The sequence below is a fragment of the Mustela putorius genome, unplaced genomic scaffold (genome assembly GCF_011764305.1).
Source record: "Mustela putorius furo isolate JIRA1106 unplaced genomic scaffold, ASM1176430v1.1 tig00001826_pilon_pilon_pilon, whole genome shotgun sequence".
NCBI classification, from domain to species: Eukaryota; Metazoa; Chordata; class Mammalia; order Carnivora; family Mustelidae; genus Mustela; species Mustela putorius.
Window position 1 is genome coordinate 38,970 of NW_025421880.1, and position 7,355 is coordinate 46,324.

At 33.9% G+C, this 7,355-nt stretch overlaps 1 pseudogene; it reads right to left on the reverse strand.

The window, feature by feature from the left end:
- Positions 1-1,631: 1,631 nt before the first annotated feature.
- LOC123394193 lies at positions 1,632-1,730 on the reverse strand (annotated as a pseudogene).
- Positions 1,731-7,355: the final 5,625 nt, after the last annotated feature.

Here is a 7,355-nt window from a genome sequence, read left to right on the forward strand (position 1 = left end):
GTTACCACTTGGAGATGAATGTGTTGACATCACTGTCAGAGAAGATCTTCCCACAAACTTACCTCTCAAGTTCATTAACCATTCTCTGTCTGATCCTCCAGACCTAATAGGATGATAATAGATTTATGCTTTCACCTGCCCTAGAACATTGTACTATTTCAGTTCTTCTGCATTCAATCTACATGATTATAAAAAAGTCCCTTTGTTAATTTCTTTCCTCAATTTTTTATCCCAACTTTATTGAGGAATAATTGACAAATATGATATTAAATATTTAAAGTATACAGTGTGATTATATGATATTACATATACATACGATATACATATACATATACATTGTGGAAATTACCTTTATCAAGATAATCAACGTATCTACCACTTCACATATTTAACTATATAGGGAGGGGTTGGTGAGAATGCTCAAGATCTACTCAGAAACTTTCAAATATACAGTATGGTATTATTAACTATAGCTACCAGTCTGTACATTAGATTCTCTGAACTTACTCTTCTTCTTGTTTTGTTTTGTTTTTTTTTGGGGGGGTGCTTTACTTATTTATTTGAGAGGAAGAGAGAGAGAGAATGAGAAGAGAGATGTTGGCTGGAGAAACAGGCCCCCTGCTGAGCAGGGAGCCTGATGTGGGATTCAATCCCAGGACTCCAGGATCATGATGAACTGAAGGCAATCACTTAACCAACTGAGCCACCCAGGCACCCCTGAACTTATTCTTTTTAGCATCTCCTTCTTGCTGGACGCTGACCAACACAGGGTCTGAAGCTACTTAGTTATAATTCCACAAAAACTTTGGAGTTTTCATGTAAAGGGATAATTTAAAAATTCAAAAGATAAAATAATTTAGGGTGATAGGACTCTGTAGGAAAATACGAGAAAACTTGAAACTTCCATGAAATATTTTTTGTTGTATTTTTATCTGTACTGTATAAATAAAATTATTTATTTGTATTTATGCAAATAAAATATATTGTATTATATATAATGTAAATCTATCCTGAAAGTGAACATTTTGTTTAGAAAGAGAACATCATCTTTTGCTTGCAAGGATCCTAGCTTGGTTGGCTGAAAGCCTATTTATAAATATTCATTTTACTTTCAAACCCACCCTTCTCTTCTTACTATCTATATTTCAAATCTACTTTTTTATTCAACCTACAGACACTTCTAGACCCATCCACGAGATCCACACATATTCAGGTTCTCCTTATTTAGAATAAGAATTGCTGCAAAACTGTGTGGTTTGCTGTTCCTTAACATAACCATTTTTGATATCTGAAGTAAAGATACTACTGTCACCTGACAAAGAGTTGAATATTTCAGTATTATATATATGCAGCATAGGAAATAGTGAGGAAGCACAATAAATAGATCTAAATAATTAAAGAAAAATTATCTTTTGCATTAATTTCCAACATTCTTTGCATAATCAATTTCATATAAGACTATTTAGATTATAAAGTTATGAAATTTCAGAACTAAAGAGGCATGAATAATTATTCTGTCAGATACATAAGGAAAAATTAAATGTTTCCCAAGCTCTGATAGACAATTAATGAAGAAGATATGCTTGACACCAGTTTGATACCACTTCTTCACCTTTTGCATTGATCATTTTGTGTATTCTTATTTTAATTAATTATTTTTATTAACATATAATGTATTATTTGCCCCAGGGATACTACACTTGATCTTAGCCAAAAGGCCAAGAAGCGATGCCCCAGGGATACAGGTATGTGAATGATCAGGCTTAAAACTTCACAGCACTCACCATATTACATACCCTCCCCAATGCCCATAACCCAACCACCCTCTCCATATCCACCTCCCCCCAGGAACACTCAGTTTGTTTTGTGAGATTAACAGTCTCCTATGATTTTTCTCCCTCCTGATCTCATCTTGTTTCATTTTCTCCTTCACTTCCCTCTAAAGCCCCTCTCTGCCTCTCAAATTCCTCATATCAAGGAGATCATATGATAATTGTCTTTCTCTGATTGACTTATTTCACTCAGCATAATACCCTCTAGTTCCATCCATGCCTTTGTAAATGGCAAAATTCCATTTCTTTTGATGGCTACATAGTATTCCAGTGTGTGTGTGTGTGTGTGTGTGTGTGTGTACTGCATCTTCTTTATTCATTCATCTGTTGATGGACATCTAGTTTCTTTCCATAGTTTGGCTATTGTGGACCTCACTACTGTAAACATTCAGGTGCACGTGCCCCTTTGGATCACTACATTTGAAAATTCTGTTGAATGTGGCATGAGCTATGGTAAGAAACATGGCATACGTGGTTGTAAATTGATATAATCTGTACACAAAATTACCCGTATCCATTAAAACTGTGCATTTGCATAGTCTATACCTTTGTAAAATGCTACTCTTAGGTTACCATCAACAGAAGCAAGCATCTATATACACCAGTGGACATATTCAACAGTGTTCAAAACAGCCATCCATAATCATCCATAATCAACTCCTACCAAGAAACTACCTCAATGCCCATGAAGAGAAAACAAGATGCCTAGATTAAGCTGTTGTAAAGAACAAAAATGAAGCATACTAGAAGTGCACTCAGCACATTTGGATGACGCTCCCAAACATATATTTGAGGAAAAGAAGCCAGACACAAAATTATACTGTTGCACACATTTATGTAAAGTTCAAACAAAGACAAAATTAACTTATGCTGATAGACATGAGGTGATCTTTTGGTTGTGACATATTGACTATTTCTGAGATTATGATGTATTCTATATCTTGACATGGAAAATGGTTGTACAGATATATGCATTCCAAAATTATTATTAATTTCCATACCTATAACTGGCAATATTTTACTTCAGTAAAATGATGGGAAAAATCATTATGATCAATATAAATTCTATGTGGTGAAACACTGTGCTGAGAATGGAAAGAACACATTTTTATAATTGTTGGTGTAATGATAATGCTTACCTTAGTTGTGTGGGGGGGAGTAGGGTCACTGGAGTCATACATCTTAGAAGCAACAACTATATTACATGTCATGCTAAATATAATGATTTGTAGAACTGAGTTTATATATTATTTCTAGTTATGTACAGAAGAAGACTAAAGAATAAAATAAAGGACATATAGATATGAATTAAAGTTAAGAAAAATTTAATTATGATCAATAAACAAAATATATCTAAATTTTATGGTAAATAGTCTCCTATCATTATAATCCTTTGATTTCAAATATTTCTTTTATTTTGTTTAAGGTTTCAGAAAAAAAAAAACACCACCACTGTAATTCCTAATTTAATATATAAAATTTCTTAAATTGTTTTATTTACCTAATAACAACTATTTTACCTATTTTAAGGTTATAATTCTAAATTATCTTTCCTCTATCCAATATACCATTTTAACTTTTCTTAGCATCTCCTCTATGAATCGTCCTCCAAAAGGGCAAGTTAATATAGCTCCAGATTTTCCACTTTTGGAACAAAGGAGAAAGGAACAATAATTTAGGTAATGATCTAGTGGCTAGATTTATACTACAAAAACACTGGGAAGTGTCCTGTTGGAGAAATGCCTGAAAGATTGTCACAGAATGTTAACAAGGAGAAACCCAGCAGTTTTCCTTTCTCTTCATGCTGTTCTCTACTTCATGACCTGCAGCCCTAAGCAGGCAACCCTCTAGTACGTCTGTATTAATTTCCTATTGATGCAATAAAAAATTACCTTAAGCTTAGTGGCTTCAAAACACAAATTTCTTTTTTTTTTTTTAAAGATTTTGTTTATTTATTTGAGAGAGACAGAGAGCGAGCATGAGAGGGGAGACGGTCAGAGGGTGAAGCAGACTCCCCATGGAGCTGGAGCCTGATGTGGGACTCGATCCTGGGACTCCAGGATCATGACCTGAGCTGAAGGCAGTCACTTAACTAACTGAGCCACCCAGGTGCCCCAAAACACAAATTTCTTAACTCAAAGTTTCTGAGGATAAGATGTCTAAATGTGTTAACTCAAAATTTCTGTGGGCATGATTTAGCTGGTCTTTTGGGCTACCACTTGAGGTTCTATTGAAGAGAAATCTTCTCTAGGCTTACATTGGTTTGGGCAGCATTTGGTTCCTTGAGGCTTTAGAAATAAAGGCTTTAGTTTTTTCATGACCGTGAACTATGGGGTAGTTTTGTTTCCTTGTCATGTGGAACCTTCCAACAAAGCTGTTTTTTTTTTTTTTAATATTTTTTTTATTTTTTATATATTTTTTTTATTTTTGTTTTGTTTTGTTTTGTTTTTTCCATCAAGCAAGCAAGGAAATGAGATAATCTAGCAAAATAAGTACTATAACCTTATGTAAATTAATCACATAATCAGAGATGTGTTTTTACTTTGACATATTTTGTTGGTAGAAGCAAGTCACAGATCTTGCCTATACTCAAAGAAAGGACATCCCATAAGGTCATGAATATAGTGGAACTTGGATTATGGAGGCAACTCTAAGAAATTGTCTATCCCAGTCTACCCTCCAGCCTTCAATCCACACATGAAATAATTTTACTATATTCTTCCAAGTCCATCAAAAGTTATAGTCCAAAATAGCATTTACTCAAAGTCTAGACTTCACCATTGAGATCACAGTTAAGTAGTGTTATCAGCCTGACTCTTTTTAATAGAATTTGGGGTGTTTGACCATATCCTTATAGTTTGCACTATCTTTAACCCTTCCAGTCCCAATGGGCACATTTTTGCTAAAATAATTTTCTCAAGAACTTTGTGTGCTCCCATGGTACTAATTCAGGTTTCTTCCCCCCACGCCCCCCGCCAAATCCAATTAAAGAGATCATTTTGAAATAGACTACTTTGAGCTCTGGCTGAGATGGCTGAGTAACATGACTCTTGTTTCCTCAAGAAATCATGGTGTGATTGAGAGCCTCTGTGAGGCACACCCTTTAGCTCTTAAAAGAAAACTTGCAGTCTTATGTTTTAACTTTTCTGATGATTTGGAAAACGTTTACACCATCACACTTTTTTTCTCTAGATACGCTTTCTTGACAGCGGTGAGAAGCCATTTCTAAATTTTAGCATCTTTTCCCATTGGAAGAGTAAGAATGTCCCAAATCATTACATCTTGGTTCTTATTGTGTTTAACACATCTTGCTGCAATTTATCTCACTTCTCTTGGATTTTCCTATAAGTACGAAAAAGAAACCAGACAATATCTTCTCTATTCTGCTTGGCCATCTCCTTTGCCTATAATCCTGATTTCACATGTGAGAAAATGGAGGTTATTAATTTGCCAATGGTAACATAAGGAGTAGTGATCATATCTAATTTTGCATGTAGTGGGAATTTTTTTTTGCAAGAATCACTTCCTCCCATCTCTTTTTTCTGTCCTGCCTTTGTAATTTCCAAATAACCTACTCACTTTCTCATCAAAGACAATGTACAGTTATCAATACATTCTGATTCTTAGGAGTATGTTAAGAATTAGCTCTTGAATAGAAGAGTGCAATGCTCGAAGCCTTTCCACTGCTTTTAACTGTCAAATAGCTGCATTTTATTAAAAAAATAACAAAATTCAGAAACAGCAAGCAAGATTTCTTTCAACTTAAATACAACCTAGTAGAACAGCTGGTCCCAAAGATCAGGTCTTTGGCAGATAGATGCTCTCTGTATGCTTTCATTGATGGCAATCACTTAGGATTTCTGAAGAGTTCACTATTATAAATAAGTATTACTTGGATTTCTTCTATACACCATATTCTATACTAGTTTTTATCTTGGTTATTTAAATATTTTTAATATTTATAAATTATATTTAAATACAAATATTCATAAATATTTAACCTGATTATTCATAAATAATTACAAAATGTTGTCAAACAGATGCTTTAAAAAAGACCATATTTCAGTATTTCATTTATTTAAAAAATATACTTATTGTTACGATTAAGTCAATGGTTTACAAGTAGAAGTGTTTCCACAGCTCAAGAAATTTGATATTTTATACCATGTGTGCTAGCTATGTCTTATGTTTCCCCCCTATAACCTCACAGTATAGCTCATGCTGGAGAAAAACAAGTACTTGAAACTAACTAGCTCCTGATTGAAGAAAAAATCTGCACTATAATGAGTCATACAGAATTATACAAATGACTCTGAAGGACAAAAATGAAGAAAGCATAATTATACCCATATTTTCTATAAAATGTTTTCTCAGAACAATATGCTTATAACAAATAAACTCGTTGCCCCTTAAATATCATTTCTACTTTTCCTCTGCAGTAATAGAAACTCTGGTTTTTCTGTTTGTTTTAACATCCTTACTGGGTTATAATTCACAACCATAAACTTTACCCATTTAAAGTGTATATTTTGATATTTTTAAGTATATTCACAGAGCTTTGCAACCATAGCTAAAATAAGTTTAGAACACTTAAATTACCTCAAAAAGAAACCCCTATCTTATTGGTCACATGCGACTCCCATCCTCCTGGACCCTAGGAAACTACTAATCTTTCTGTCTGGAGAATTGGCTATTTTGGATATTTCTTGAAAATGGAGTGATACCACATATCATTAATTTATCATTAATTTACTTTTATCATTAAATTACTTCCCTGAGTATAATGTTTTCAAAACATACCCATATTGTATCATGTGTTAGTAATTCCTTCCTGTCTATGGTTGAATAACATTTCATTGTAAAGATAAATTTCTTTTTTGTTGTTGTTAATCTAAATATTGGTTGATAGACATATGGGTTGTGTCTATTTGTAGACTATAATAGTCAAGAAAGTCTGCTATGAATATTCATATAGAAATGTTTATGTGAACATATGTTTTGACTTCTCTTGTACATGTGCTGCTATAGACTGAATGTATTCCCCAAATTCATATGTTACATCCTAAGACCAATGTGATGGTATTAAAATGTGAAGCCTTTGGGAGGTGGTTAGGTCATGAAAGTGGAGCCCCAATAAATAGAATGAAATGCCGATATGAAAGAGGTCCTAAAGAGCTCCCTTGTACTTTCTGTCATATTAAGACCGAGTAAAAAGACAGAAAAATATTAATGAGGATGAAAGCTCTCATAGACCCTGAATCTGCCAGCACCTTGTTCTTTGACTCCCCCTCCTCCTACACTATGAGAAATAAATTTTGGTTGTTTATGAACTATCCAGCGTATTTTTTTAAGCACCCTGCGTGGACTAAGACAGAAATGGGGACCACAAATGGGGTAATAAGCTATTCCTAGTGCTAGGTAGATTACACTGAACTGCTTCCATCATTAGAAGGAGCAGTATTTTGTCACTATTGGAATAAGCACATGCTCAGGATATGGATTTGGCTTCCATGCACACAATGC